The sequence below is a fragment of the Gymnogyps californianus genome, unplaced genomic scaffold, assembly GCF_018139145.2.
Source record: "Gymnogyps californianus isolate 813 unplaced genomic scaffold, ASM1813914v2 HiC_scaffold_173, whole genome shotgun sequence".
Taxonomy (NCBI): domain Eukaryota; kingdom Metazoa; phylum Chordata; class Aves; order Accipitriformes; family Cathartidae; genus Gymnogyps; species Gymnogyps californianus.
In genome coordinates this window covers 41,418-57,103 of record NW_026114054.1, presented here as the reverse complement: position 1 = coordinate 57,103, position 15,686 = coordinate 41,418, and the positions used below count along the sequence as shown (strand labels likewise).

Here is a 15,686-nt window from a genome sequence, read left to right as displayed (position 1 = left end):
ACTCCATTTTTTCTCACTTGGCAATAAAAGCGACAAAGAACTGGAACTCCTGCGTGCAAAGGGATTAAAATGTACAGAGCCTGTTGGATGCTCTGTGTGTGTCTGTGTGTGTGTGTGTGTGTTGGAAACCCAGGAACAGCTATAAAGAGGTCGTGGAGTAGATGTGAGCTTGGTCTTGCTAAACTTGATTAAAACAGAGCCTTAGAGAAGGCAATGCCTTGAGGATGTGAAGGGTAAAAGGACAATAAGTAAGGCTTAAATAACTGAGAGCTTATGGGTAAGGCTTGAAGAGAAGACGGGTAAGGGTGGCATTGTAGTGGGTGTCTGCTATAGGCCGCCCGACCAGGAAGAACAAGCGGATGAGGCCCTCTACAGACAGATAGGAGCAGCCTGGCGTTTGCAGGCCCTGGTCCTCACGGGGGACTTCAACCACCCCGATATCTGCTGGAGGGACAACACAGCAGGGCATAAGCAATCTAGGAGGTTCCTGGAGCGCATCGACGACAACTTCCTCACCCAAGTGATAGAGGTGCCAACGAGGAGAGGTGCTCTGCTGGACCTCCTACTGACCGACAAGGAGGGGCTCAGAAGCCTGCAGAGGGTGGAAGCAAGGACGGGTAACCTGGGAGGAATACGGAGACGTTGTCCGAGCATGCAGGGCTGAGGTTAGGAAAGCTGGAATTCCCAACTGGAATTGAATCTGGCAAGGGATGTCAAAGACAACAAGAAGGGCTTCTATAAGTACATAGGTGACAAAAGGAAGGCTATGGAAAATGTGGGCCCTCTGCTGAATGAGGCGGGGGGACCTGGTGACACAGGACATGGAAAAGGCTGTGGGACTGCAGCGGCCCCTTCTCTCCCTTCCCCCCTGCCGGTACCTGCCGCCCTTTCTCTTCTGTCCTGGGACTTCGGGGTGACCTGCTGAAAGAAAATGGTGTCCACCTGCCACAACTGCAAGGCTGTGGCTGCAACCCAAACGGAAGCACTACAGCCTACCTATGCTGACGTCTCCCCCAAACAGACCTCCCAAGGACCGATATAGCTGTCTAGACCTCGGGCTGCATGGAGCTCCAGTACCTGGAAGTCCCCCTAGCACCCGAAGGCAGCGGTGGATGTCACAGCTGCAGGCGTGCCCAGCTGGAAGATCTCCTTGGACAAGTAACTATGTTACAAGAGGAGCTCGACAGGCAGCACAGTATCCGGGAACGCGAGCAGGAGATTGATGCGTGGTATTGTACGCCGTCCCAGGCTGAGCGACAGCCTGCCTTAAGGCTGCGCAAGAGGAAGGTAAGCCTGAATCCAACCTCGAGCTGACTGACACAAGTAACTCATGAGATGAAGGAGACCGGACGCTTGTCTGTGCTCGGGGTAGAAGGAAGAACCCTCCCCCGTCTCCTGAGGTGTCCCTACATAACAGACAGGATGCTCTGGGCTTGGAGACTGAAGAGCACGTGAGTAACGGACAGGATCCAGGACAAGCCAACCGTGCAAAGCTGACCCAACCACCCACCCGCATTAGAAGCAGTGCCACCAGAAAAGCACGTAACGTATTAGTAATTGGAGATTCCCTACTGAGAGGCACCGAAGCACCCATTTGCCGTCCAGACGATTTCTCTAGAGAAGTCTGCTGCCTACCAGGAGCTCGCATTCGTGGCGTCACTGAGAGGCTGCCGAGCCTGGTGACCCCTACAGATTATCATCCGCTCCTACTATTCCGTGTAGGGTCTGACGAGGCAACTTAGAACCCTCCCAAGAGACTATATGTCCCTCGGAGCAATGTGAAAAGGATCAGGAGCACAGGCGGTGTTCTCCTCTATCCTCCCAGTCAGAGGAAGGGGTCCAGGAAGGAGGAGACGGATTGAACAGGTGAATGCCTGGCTGCGTAGCTGGTGCCATACTCAAGGTTTTGGCTTCTATGATCATGGATCTACCTTTGAGAAGCTGGGTCTGCTGGGAGCTGATGGGATTCACCTGACCAAGCGGGGCAAGAGGGTCTTGGCCAACAAGCTGGCCAGACTTACAAGGAGGGCTTTAAACTAGACTCAGCAGGGGGAGGGGATGGAGTTTTGAGCAACAGAGAAGAGCCAGGGGCTGCTGATGCGTTAGGAACCAACAGGGGAACACCTGAGAAATGCCACAGAGGAATTGGGGCTTGATCCTCCAAAAAGGTGACACGGTCGACAGCCCAACTGAAGTGCCTCTATACCAATGCACGGGTAACAAACAGGAGGAGTTGGAAGCCACTGTGCAGAAGGAGCAGAAGGGAGCTGGCAGCTCTTTAAGGACGTTTTTCTTGGAGCACAAGAGCTCTCGATTCCCATGCGTAAGAAATCAGGCAAGGAAGGCAGGAGACTGGCATGGCTGAGTAAGGACCTTCTGGTCGAGCCGAAGCGCAAGAAGGAAATGCATAGGCAGTGGAAGCAGGGACACGCATCCTGGGAAGAATATAGGGATGCTGCCTGGGTGTGTAAGGATGGGATCAGGAAAGCTAAGGCACAGCTGGAGCTGAATTTGGCAAGGGATGTGAAGAACCATAAGAAGGGCTTCTACAGGTGCGTTGGTCAGAAAAGGAAGACTAAAGAAAACGTACACCCCCACCCCCACCCCCTCCGATAAAGAAGACAGGAGATCTAGCGACAAGGGACATGGAGAAGGCTGAGGTACTCAACGATTTTTTTCCTCCGTTTTCACTGGCAATCACTGTTCCCACATCTCTCAAGTCCCTGAACCTCAAGGCAGGGACTGGGGGAACAAAGTCCCTCCCATTGTAGGAAACGATCCGGTTCGAGACCACCTGAGGAACCTGAACATACACAAGTCCTGCACCTGGGGAGGAACAGCCCCATGCCCCAGTATATGCTGGAGGCTGACTGGCTGGAAAGCAGCTTTGCAGAAAAGGACGTGGGGGGCTCCTGGTGGACACCAAGTTGAGCATGAGCCGACAATGTGCCCTTGCCGCAAAGAAGGCTAAGGAGATCCTTAGCCCGATATAGAGGAAAGCAGGGTTTATATAAGTTACAATACAGTTGTGTAGACCAATCAAATTGCTCACTGTCCCCGGGGGTGCAGGGCACCACAGACCACCCTTGGGCAGCTTTGGGGGCACTGCCTATTTTTCTAAAAGCCTCCTACCCAGCTTAGCGCAAATCCTATCTTGATCTGCCCTCCAGCCCTCAAGCCACCAGTGCTGAACACACGCTTTGTATTTTTATTTTCTGCCAGGAGGCGTGCAGCTTAGAAACGTCTGCAATTGAAGCGGGGCTTTCAGGGAACAATTTTGAGGAACTTCTGTTGGTTCTGCGAAACGTTCTGAAAAGTTAAGGCCTGCCCTGCCCTGGCAAAAGCAGTCATTTGACTGGAGGGAGCAGCACCAAAAAGCCACAAGCACGTCATGGGTGGACTTGACGCGTTAATAAATAACAAGAAATAGTACTTCTAGCTACAACAGCCTCTCCTGAGACCTCGTTGCCCGCCCACAGGGTCGCAGCACTACACGGCACGCAGATCCCTCCGCGGACTCGCCCAACGTCTTCTCCCTCCACCCCCAGGTCGGATCCCTCCGCGCCCCGAGGGCACGCAAACTCCCTGAGCCCCGGTAAGCACCACGTCGACGAGGGCGGACCCGCCAAGGGGGCGGGGACAAGCGAAAACGACAGACGAGACAGCCAATCGAGACGCGGGATCGGCCGGCGGCGATCTGGCGGCCCAACGGGCGCCGCGGAGGGCCTGGCCGAGTGGAGGAAGCGCGGGGGCGACAACGGGCCTTGTCGTGGCTGACGAGATTATTGGGGCGCGGGCCGCCCGGCCCGGTGGCGCCACTACTGTCTTCGGAAAGGTCATCGGCAAGGCGCTTCCCCGCCAACGTCATCTACGAGGACGAGGGGTAGCCGCGGCTTTGTTCTGTGCGCGGTTCCTCTTCCCTTCCCCCCGTCCCCTCCGTCCCCCGGCGCTCGCAGGCACCCTGAGCCGAGGACCCGTTGCGCGGTGCCCGGGAGCGCGGCAGGGCGGGTGGCGGCGTTGCTGCGGGTGGGTGGAGGGACGGGGGACGGACGGGGCCTCTCTGGGTTGTGGCGCTCTCTACTGCACCATCCCTAAAACATCGCGCTTCTTCGGTGCCCCCCTCCCCCGGCTGCCGCGGCGCGTACTGGGTTGCTGGTGCTGTCCGGCTCGCCTCGGTTCCCAGCCCCACTGTGTCGTGTGTGCTGCGTGCGTGCGTGCGTGCGTAGAGGAGGGCCTCTGACGGTAACGCACTTGGTGGCAGCCGCAGACGTTTGCCGCGCGATATCCCTTTGGCGCTGCAAGTCGTGCAAAGTTTGCTGCCGAGGGATGGGAGTGGTCCTACCTCGTGTAGGATGATAGTCTTGAAACCTTAGATTAAGCACACGCAGTCAATCTCCTCGGGGATTCCAGGGGGGGTGTGTGTGTGTGTGTGTGTATGTATGTAAACAGCGAACGTCTGAGTAGTGACCGTAATGAGTTAGTTCTGCATAGGAGGAATGCAGGTCTTGATGTGCTTTGTCATAGCATTATAGAGATTTCACAGCCCTGCTGTGCTAGGCTTTAGTTCTGAACCCCCAAACTGGATTATTAAAGCAAAGAATTACAGCTTTTCTTATTTTTCTTAAAAAAAAAAAAAAAAAAAAAAAAAAAAAATCGAGAACCCGGTCATCCTGCAGGCTGCAAAAGCTTCCCAGATCTTGTTTCTGTGGTGAAGTGGGACCGTGATAACAGCATGCTTGCAAGGTTCACGGACGCTGGCGCACCACAAGGCGCTAGGAACTAGAGCGAGCTGCTTAGACTGTGGGGAAAAAAATGCAGCCGTTACCTACACGATGTTAACTTTAAGTTAGTATCCCGTGTAATTTTGTTATTAAAATGCTGAAGATTAACAGTTAGGGATGTCTTCTGCTTTTGAAGGCAGGGTTTATGTGCAATCTAGAAGCCAGACTCGTACTATGCACTTGCAGGCTTCCTGTGATTATGCTTTTGTTCAATACTTGAGCTCCCTGTACCGTGGAAAACGAATGGCCGCTGATCTTCCACTTCACTAAATTCTTTGCTGATTCAGTTAAGCCATTTGTCTCCTGCCTCTGTGTGGACCACATCGAATAGAAAAACTGCTTAGGAAACGATCAACCCAAATGAAACCATACTGGAGGTCGCTAATCTGAAGTACTGGCCCGTCTCCTTGCCCCCATCATCTTACATGCTGAATCCCACTTCTGGAGGGGGCTCTGTAAATACGTTGTATTTTGTGTATAGAAAGTATTAATATCACGTAAGAAAAATCAGCGTTTCGGCTTGTGTTTGGGGTATCTGGTAATCTGCTTCTGTACGAGTTCAGTGGGGCATATTGATTTGCTTAAGCTATTACCTTTCTCTGAAGCCAATTACGTTTTAACTGTTTACTCTTCCTCCAGTGCCTTGCGTTCCGTGATCTTTCACCCCAAGCTCCGACGCTTTTCCTAGTCATGCCTAAGGAGCCAATTATCAGGTTATCTGAAGCGGAAGATTCTGGTGAATCTGTAAGTACTGTGGAAGCTTTCTGTATGCTAAACTGTACCTGTAATTAGTTCCTAATTTACTAGACTCTTTCCCATCCCCCCTTTTCCTCTTGATGGGGCACAGTAGGCTGTTTTGGGTTTTCTGGCGCTATAATCTTTTGCCTCTAGCTTGTAATGGAGTTGAGCTTTTTGACTAAAAGTAGTGATATAAAGCAATGCTCATCCCTGGGTATGTACTTCTGGTGCAAAATGCAGTGTTGTTTTGGAGCGCAGTCTGATGCCTATTGTCACGGTTTAGAGTAAGAGTGGTAGTACTTCTTCTAATACGGAGAAGAGGGCTTGGGGTTTTTGGCAGGTCGGGGGTGAGGAAGGGCAAAGCTGGTTGAGAGGTGCTGGATGCTTCACTTTCAGCTATGCAAGTCAAGTTCAAAGACTTTGTAAACCCACGCAAAAGCAGCCTAAAGTTTATTTTCCACCCGAATTGCTTATGTTGCCTGAAGATATAGTGGGGGCTTTAACCCGGAGACAAACTTAGCGTCTGTGGCTGTTTTGTAGTCCGTTACTGTCTAGCTTGAAAAAAATTGCATGGCTCTTCTTTTCCCCTATAGTGTGCAGAATCGGTCTTTGTAGCTTTGCTTGGAAAATGTCAGTTGCGGGCGGGCGGACAGACGGTCATTTGAAGCGCAATGGTTGAATTGCTAGGAATTGGCTACCTGGTTTCTCTGGGTGGTTCTCTGCTCTCATTCCTTCCCTTCCTGCCCTCTCCCCTCTTTGTGTGTGGCTTTTTATTTTAGTTATTTATGGTTTTGTACTTCCTTCTCCAGCTTCTTGGGCATTTAATGATTGTTGGCAAGAAGCGTGCTGCTCACCTGGGCCTGACCAATGGATTCCGGATGGTTGCGGATGAAGGGCCCGAGGGTGGGCAGTCTGTCTGTCACGTACATCTACGTATTCTGGGTGGCTGTCAGTTGGGCTGGCCGCCTGGCTAAGATTTTTGCACCGCAAGAGTTGCTGCACGTGTACAAATCGCCACTGAATGGATTTCGTCTGTTGCCCGTCAGTCTAGCCACTGTTGATGTCTAATTTTCTGTGACGTGTGTCTGTGGAAGGTAATAAAAGCTTTGAGCAGCAGTTGCACAATAAAGATTTAGCATGGGGATATCATCTCTGTCTTGTGTGTCTCGCTGAGGGAAATAGTTCTGCAAGTTAAAACGGTGTCTCCCCGGAGTGTAAGTATGTGGAATGTTTCAGTCTGTTAACAGTGTTCTAGAGAGAGATAATGATTTGCCCAGTCATTTGAAGCGTGACGGCTCCCTTTCCCACAAAAGGTTGGACCAGACTAGATGGGATTATCTAGCACCCTGTCCAATTGCATCTTGAAAACCTCCAGCGATGGGGACTCTACCACATCCCTGGGGAGGCTGTTCCAGTGGATGATTGTTCTCACTGTAAAAAAAAAACCCAATATCTGTCTTGTATCGAGGTGAAACCTCTCTCCTGGTGCAACTTGTACCCGTTGCCCCTCGTCTTCTCCATGTGGCTCCTTGTGAAGAGAGAGCCTCCGTCCTCTTTGTAGCCACCCTTTAAGTACAGGAATACTGTGATGAGGCCCCCCCTGAGCCTTCTCTTCTCCAAGGGAGAAAAGACCCAACTCCTTCAGTCTTTCCTCATAGGGCAGGTTCTCCAGCCCTTTGATCATCTTGGTGGCCCTCCTTGGGACCCTCTCCAGTCTGTCTGCGTCTTTTTTTTTGAACTGTGGGAACCAGAACTGGACACAGTGCTCCAGGTGCGGCCTGCAGGGGTGGCCTCTGTGAGAAGAGGCCAGGGTCTGCCCTGTGCCGGACACAGCTGGTTCCAGCCAGCTAGGCACCGGACTCACCGCAGGCCAAAGCTGAGCAACTCGGCAAAGCTGGTGGCGCCCCTGTGAAAACATGTTTAAGAAAGGGCAAAACGCTGTCCGGGGCAGGTATTTCCCTGCTGCCCGTGGATCCGGCAGGTGGCTCTTTCCTGAAGGAACTTTTTCATCCTGTTTTCTCCCCCTGTCCTGTTGAGGAGGGGCAGTGAGAGAGCAGCTGGGTGGGCCCCTGGCAGCCAGCCAAGGTCAACCCATCACAAAGCCTAAAAGGCAGGTTCCTCCACGTAGAAGTTGAAGGGGGTTGGTGGTTTGAAGAATGATAGTGACTGGGGTAGGAACGGGACGTTTTGGAGATAGGAAAGTTGGGAAGTATCTGGGGATCCAGTCGCTTTGAGGGGGGGAAATTTCAAGAGAAGAAGCCTTCTTTCTGAGCAATAAGAGGTTCTTGTGAGAAAAGGGATCTAGACTCCATTTTTTCTCACTTGGCAATAAAAGCGACAAAGAACTGGAACTCCTGCGTGCAAAGGGATTAAAATGTACAGAGCCTGTTGGATGCTCTGTGTGTGTCTGTGTGTGTGTGTGTGTGTTGGAAACCCAGGAACAGCTATAAAGAGGTCGTGGAGTAGATGTGAGCTTGGTCTTGCTAAACTTGATTAAAACAGAGCCTTAGAGAAGGCAATGCCTTGAGGATGTGAAGGGTAAAAGGACAATAAGTAAGGCTTAAATAACTGAGAGCTTATGGGTAAGGCTTGAAGAGAAGACGGGTAAGGGTGGCATTGTAGTGGGTGTCTGCTATAGGCCGCCCGACCAGGAAGAACAAGCGGATGAGGCCCTCTACAGACAGATAGGAGCAGCCTGGCGTTTGCAGGCCCTGGTCCTCACGGGGGACTTCAACCACCCCGATATCTGCTGGAGGGACAACACAGCAGGGCATAAGCAATCTAGGAGGTTCCTGGAGCGCATCGACGACAACTTCCTCACCCAAGTGATAGAGGTGCCAACGAGGAGAGGTGCTCTGCTGGACCTCCTACTGACCGACAAGGAGGGGCTCAGAAGCCTGCAGAGGGTGGAAGCAAGGACGGGTAACCTGGGAGGAATACGGAGACGTTGTCCGAGCATGCAGGGCTGAGGTTAGGAAAGCTGGAATTCCCAACTGGAATTGAATCTGGCAAGGGATGTCAAAGACAACAAGAAGGGCTTCTATAAGTACATAGGTGACAAAAGGAAGGCTATGGAAAATGTGGGCCCTCTGCTGAATGAGGCGGGGGGACCTGGTGACACAGGACATGGAAAAGGCTGTGGGACTGCAGCGGCCCCTTCTCTCCCTTCCCCCCCTGCCGGTACCTGCCGCCCTTTCTCTTCTGTCCTGGGACTTCGGGGTGACCTGCTGAAAGAAAATGGTGTCCACCTGCCACAACTGCAAGGCTGTGGCTGCAACCCAAACGGAAGCACTACAGCCTACCTATGCTGACGTCTCCCCCCAAACAGACCTCCCAAGGACCGATATAGCTGTCTAGACCTCGGGCTGCATGGAGCTCCAGTACCTGGAAGTCCCCCTAGCACCCGAAGGCAGCGGTGGATGTCACAGCTGCAGGCGTGCCCAGCTGGAAGATCTCCTTGGACAAGTAACTATGTTACAAGAGGAGCTCGACAGGCAGCACAGTATCCGGGAACGCGAGCAGGAGATTGATGCGTGGTATTGTACGCCGTCCCAGGCTGAGCGACAGCCTGCCTTAAGGCTGCGCAAGAGGAAGGTAAGCCTGAATCCAACCTCGAGCTGACTGACACAAGTAACTCATGAGATGAAGGAGACCGGACGCTTGTCTGTGCTCGGGGTAGAAGGAAGAACCCTCCCCCGTCTCCTGAGGTGTCCCTACATAACAGACAGGATGCTCTGGGCTTGGAGACTGAAGAGCACGTGAGTAACGGACAGGATCCAGGACAAGCCAACCGTGCAAAGCTGACCCAACCACCCACCCGCATTAGAAGCAGTGCCACCAGAAAAGCACGTAACGTATTAGTAATTGGAGATTCCCTACTGAGAGGCACCGAAGCACCCATTTGCCGTCCAGACGATTTCTCTAGAGAAGTCTGCTGCCTACCAGGAGCTCGCATTCGTGGCGTCACTGAGAGGCTGCCGAGCCTGGTGACCCCTACAGATTATCATCCGCTCCTACTATTCCGTGTAGGGTCTGACGAGGCAACTTAGAACCCTCCCAAGAGACTATATGTCCCTCGGAGCAATGTGAAAAGGATCAGGAGCACAGGCGGTGTTCTCCTCTATCCTCCCAGTCAGAGGAAGGGGTCCAGGAAGGAGGAGACGGATTGAACAGGTGAATGCCTGGCTGCGTAGCTGGTGCCATACTCAAGGTTTTGGCTTCTATGATCATGGATCTACCTTTGAGAAGCTGGGTCTGCTGGGAGCTGATGGGATTCACCTGACCAAGCGGGGCAAGAGGGTCTTGGCCAACAAGCTGGCCAGACTTACAAGGAGGGCTTTAAACTAGACTCAGCAGGGGGAGGGGATGGAGTTTTGAGCAACAGAGAAGAGCCAGGGGCTGCTGATGCGTTAGGAACCAACAGGGGAACACCTGAGAAATGCCACAGAGGAATTGGGGCTTGATCCTCCAAAAAGGTGACACGGTCGACAGCCCAACTGAAGTGCCTCTATACCAATGCACGGGTAACAAACAGGAGGAGTTGGAAGCCACTGTGCAGAAGGAGCAGAAGGGAGCTGGCAGCTCTTTAAGGACGTTTTTCTTGGAGCACAAGAGCTCTCGATTCCCATGCGTAAGAAATCAGGCAAGGAAGGCAGGAGACTGGCATGGCTGAGTAAGGACCTTCTGGTCGAGCCGAAGCGCAAGAAGGAAATGCATAGGCAGTGGAAGCAGGGACACGCATCCTGGGAAGAATATAGGGATGCTGCCTGGGTGTGTAAGGATGGGATCAGGAAAGCTAAGGCACAGCTGGAGCTGAATTTGGCAAGGGATGTGAAGAACCATAAGAAGGGCTTCTACAGGTGCGTTGGTCAGAAAAGGAAGACTAAAGAAAACGTACACCCCCACCCCACCCCCCTCCGATAAAGAAGACAGGAGATCTAGCGACAAGGGACATGGAGAAGGCTGAGGTACTCAACGATTTTTTTCCTCCGTTTTCACTGGCAATCACTGTTCCCACATCTCTCAAGTCCCTGAACCTCAAGGCAGGGACTGGGGGAACAAAGTCCCTCCCATTGTAGGAAACGATCCGGTTCGAGACCACCTGAGGAACCTGAACATACACAAGTCCTGCACCTGGGGAGGAACAGCCCCATGCCCCAGTATATGCTGGAGGCTGACTGGCTGGAAAGCAGCTTTGCAGAAAAGGACGTGGGGGGCTCCTGGTGGACACCAAGTTGAGCATGAGCCGACAATGTGCCCTTGCCGCAAAGAAGGCTAAGGAGATCCTTAGCCCGATATAGAGGAAAGCAGGGTTTATATAAGTTACAATACAGTTGTGTAGACCAATCAAATTGCTCACTGTCCCCGGGGGTGCAGGGCACCACAGACCACCCTTGGGCAGCTTTGGGGCACTGCCTATTTTTCTAAAAGCCTCCTACCCAGCTTAGCGCAAATCCTATCTTGATCTGCCCTCCAGCCCTCAAGCCACCAGTGCTGAACACACGCTTTGTATTTTTATTTTCTGCCAGGAGGCGTGCAGCTTAGAAACGTCTGCAATTGAAGCGGGGCTTTCAGGGAACAATTTTGAGGAACTTCTGTTGGTTCTGCGAAACGTTCTGAAAAGTTAAGGCCTGCCCTGCCCTGGCAAAAGCAGTCATTTGACTGGAGGAGCAGCACCAAAAAGCCACAAGCACGTCATGGGTGGACTTGACGCGTTAATAAATAACAAGAAATAGTACTTCTAGCTACAACAGCCTCTCCTGAGACCTCGTTGCCCGCCCACAGGGTCGCAGCACTACACGGCACGCAGATCCCTCCGCGGACTCGCCCAACGTCTTCTCCCTCCACCCCCAGGTCGGATCCCTCCGCGCCCCGAGGGCACGCAAACTCCCTGAGCCCCGGTAAGCACCACGTCGACGAGGGCGGACCCGCCAAGGGGCGGGGACAAGCGAAAACGACAGACGAGACAGCCAATCGAGACGCGGGATCGGCCGGCGGCGATCTGGCGGCCCAACGGGCGCCGCGGAGGGCCTGGCCGAGTGGAGGAAGCGCGGGGGCGACAACGGGCCTTGTCGTGGCTGACGAGATTATTGGGGCGCGGGCCGCCCGGCCCGGTGGCGCCACTACTGTCTTCGGAAAGGTCATCGGCAAGGCGCTTCCCCGCCAACGTCATCTACGAGGACGAGGGGGTAGCCGCGGCTTTGTTCTGTGCGCGGTTCCTCTTCCCTTCCCCCCGTCCCCTCCGTCCCCCGGCGCTCGCAGGCACCCTGAGCCGAGGACCCGTTGCGCGGTGCCCGGGAGCGCGGCAGGGCGGGTGGCGGCGTTGCTGCGGGTGGGTGGAGGGACGGGGGACGGACGGGGCCTCTCTGGGTTGTGGCGCTCTCTACTGCACCATCCCTAAAACATCGCGCTTCTTCGGTGCCCCCTCCCCGGCTGCCGCGGCGCGTACTGGGTTGCTGGTGCTGTCCGGCTCGCCTCGGTTCCCAGCCCCACTGTGTCGTGTGTGCGCGTGCGTGCGTGCGTAGAGGAGGGCCTCTGACGGTAACGCACTTGGTGGCAGCCGCAGACGTTTGCCGCGCGATATCCCTTTGGCGCTGCAAGTCGTGCAAAGTTTGCTGCCGAGGGATGGGAGTGGTCCTACCTCGTGTAGGATGATAGTCTTGAAACCTTAGATTAAGCACACGCAGTCAATCTCCTCGGGGATTCCAGGGGGGGGTGTGTGTGGGTGTGTGTGTATGTATGTAAACAGCGAACGTCTGAGTAGTGACCGTAATGAGTTAGTTCTGCATAGGAGGAATGCAGGTCTTGATGTGCTTTGTCATAGCATTATAGAGATTTCACAGCCCTGCTGTGCTAGGCTTTAGTTCTGAACCCCCAAACTGGATTATTAAAGCAAAGAATTACAGCTTTTCTTATTTTTCTTAAAAAAAAAAAAAAAAAAAAATAAAAAAATCGAGAACCCGGTCATCCTGCAGGCTGCAAAAGCTTCCCAGATCTTGTTTCTGTGGTGAAGTGGGACCGTGATAACAGCATGCTTGCAAGGTTCACGGACGCTGGCGCACCACAAGGCGCTAGGAACTAGAGCGAGCTGCTTAGACTGTGGGGAAAAAAATGCAGCCGTTACCTACACGATGTTAACTTTAAGTTAGTATCCCGTGTAATTTTGTTATTAAAATGCTGAAGATTAACAGTTAGGGATGTCTTCTGCTTTTGAAGGCAGGGTTTATGTGCAATCTAGAAGCCAGACTCGTACTATGCACTTGCAGGCTTCCTGTGATTATGCTTTTGTTCAATACTTGAGCTCCCTGTACCGTGGAAAACGAATGGCCGCTGATCTTCCACTTCACTAAATTCTTTGCTGATTCAGTTAAGCCATTTGTCTCCTGCCTCTGTGTGGACCACATCGAATAGAAAAACTGCTTAGGAAACGATCAACCCAAATGAAACCATACTGGAGGTCGCTAATCTGAAGTACTGGCCCGTCTCCTTGCCCCCATCATCTTACATGCTGAATCCCACTTCTGGAGGGGGCTCTGTAAATACGTTGTATTTTGTGTATAGAAAGTATTAATATCACGTAAGAAAAATCAGCGTTTCGGCTTGTGTTTGGGGTATCTGGTAATCTGCTTCTGTACGAGTTCAGTGGGGCATATTGATTTGCTTAAGCTATTACCTTTCTCTGAAGCCAATTACGTTTTAACTGTTTACTCTTCCTCCAGTGCCTTGCGTTCCGTGATCTTTCACCCCAAGCTCCGACGCTTTTCCTAGTCATGCCTAAGGAGCCAATTATCAGGTTATCTGAAGCGGAAGATTCTGGTGAATCTGTAAGTACTGTGGAAGCTTTCTGTATGCTAAACTGTACCTGTAATTAGTTCCTAATTTACTAGACTCTTTCCCATCCCCCCTTTTCCTCTTGATGGGGCACAGTAGGCTGTTTTGGGTTTTCTGGCGCTATAATCTTTTGCCTCTAGCTTGTAATGGAGTTGAGCTTTTTGACTAAAAGTAGTGATATAAAGCAATGCTCATCCCTGGGTATGTACTTCTGGTGCAAAATGCAGTGTTGTTTTGGAGCGCAGTCTGATGCCTATTGTCACGGTTTAGAGTAAGAGTGGTAGTACTTCTTCTAATACGGAGAAGAGGGCTTGGGGTTTTTGGCAGGTCGGGGGTGAGGAAGGGCAAAGCTGGTTGAGAGGTGCTGGATGCTTCACTTTCAGCTATGCAAGTCAAGTTCAAAGACTTTGTAAACCCACGCAAAAGCAGCCTAAAGTTTATTTTCCACCCGAATTGCTTATGTTGCCTGAAGATATAGTGGGGGCTTTAACCCGGAGACAAACTTAGCGTCTGTGGCTGTTTTGTAGTCCGTTACTGTCTAGCTTGAAAAAAATTGCATGGCTCTTCTTTTCCCCTATAGTGTGCAGAATCGGTCTTTGTAGCTTTGCTTGGAAAATGTCAGTTGCGGGCGGGCGGACAGACGGTCATTTGAAGCGCAATGGTTGAATTGCTAGGAATTGGCTACCTGGTTTCTCTGGGTGGTTCTCTGCTCTCATTCCTTCCCTTCCTGCCCTCTCCCCTCTTTGTGTGTGGCTTTTTATTTTAGTTATTTATGGTTTTGTACTTCCTTCTCCAGCTTCTTGGGCATTTAATGATTGTTGGCAAGAAGCGTGCTGCTCACCTGGGCCTGACCAATGGATTCCGGATGGTTGCGGATGAAGGGCCCGAGGGTGGGCAGTCTGTCTGTCACGTACATCTACGTATTCTGGGTGGCTGTCAGTTGGGCTGGCCGCCTGGCTAAGATTTTTGCACCGCAAGAGTTGCTGCACGTGTACAAATCGCCACTGAATGGATTTCGTCTGTTGCCCGTCAGTCTAGCCACTGTTGATGTCTAATTTTCTGTGACGTGTGTCTGTGGAAGGTAATAAAAGCTTTGAGCAGCAGTTGCACAATAAAGATTTAGCATGGGGATATCATCTCTGTCTTGTGTGTCTCGCTGAGGGAAATAGTTCTGCAAGTTAAAACGGTGTCTCCCCGGAGTGTAAGTATGTGGAATGTTTCAGTCTGTTAACAGTGTTCTAGAGAGAGATAATGATTTGCCCAGTCATTTGAAGCGTGACGGCTCCCTTTCCCACAAAAGGTTGGACCAGACTAGATGGGATTATCTAGCACCCTGTCCAATTGCATCTTGAAAACCTCCAGCGATGGGGACTCTACCACATCCCTGGGGAGGCTGTTCCAGTGGATGATTGTTCTCACTGTAAAAAAAAAACCCAATATCTGTCTTGTATCGAGGTGAAACCTCTCTCCTGGTGCAACTTGTACCCGTTGCCCCTCGTCTTCTCCATGTGGCTCCTTGTGAAGAGAGAGCCTCCGTCCTCTTTGTAGCCACCCTTTAAGTACAGGAATACTGTGATGAGGCCCCCCCTGAGCCTTCTCTTCTCCAAGGGAGAAAAGACCCAACTCCTTCAGTCTTTCCTCATAGGGCAGGTTCTCCAGCCCTTTGATCATCTTGGTGGCCCTCCTTGGGACCCTCTCCAGTCTGTCTGCGTCTTTTTTTTTGAACTGTGGGAACCAGAACTGGACACAGTGCTCCAGGTGCGGCCTGCAGGGGTGGCCTCTGTGAGAAGAGGCCAGGGTCTGCCCTGTGCCGGACACAGCTGGTTCCAGCCAGCTAGGCACCGGACTCACCGCAGGCCAAAGCTGAGCAACTCGGCAAAGCTGGTGGCGCCCCTGTGAAAACATGTTTAAGAAAGGGCAAAACGCTGTCCGGGGCAGGTATTTCCCTGCTGCCCGTGGATCCGGCAGGTGGCTCTTTCCTGAAGGAACTTTTTCATCCTGTTTTCTCCCCCTGTCCTGTTGAGGAGGGGCAGTGAGAGAGCAGCTGGGTGGGCCCCTGGCAGCCAGCCAAGGTCAACCCATCACAAAGCCTAAAAGGCAGGTTCCTCCACGTAGAAGTTGAAGGGGGTTGGTGGTTTGAAGAATGATAGTGACTGGGGTAGGAACGGGACGTTTTGGAGATAGGAAAGTTGGGAAGTATCTGGGGATCCAGTCGCTTTGAGGGGGGAAATTTCAAGAGAAGAAGCCTTCTTTCTGAGCAATAAGAGGTTCTTGTGAGAAAAGGGATCTAGACTCCATTTTTTCTCACTTGGCAATAAAAGCGACAAAGAACTGGAA

At 52.3% G+C, this 15,686-nt stretch overlaps 2 pseudogenes; both read left to right on the top strand.

Annotated features, from left to right (window-relative positions):
* The first annotated feature begins 1,062 nt into the window (after positions 1-1,062).
* Positions 1,063-6,668, top strand: LOC127028077 (adenosine 5'-monophosphoramidase HINT2-like; annotated as a pseudogene).
* Positions 6,669-8,888: 2,220 nt separating this feature from the next.
* Positions 8,889-14,485, top strand: LOC127028076 (adenosine 5'-monophosphoramidase HINT2-like; annotated as a pseudogene).
* The last annotated feature ends 1,201 nt before the right edge of the window (positions 14,486-15,686 follow it).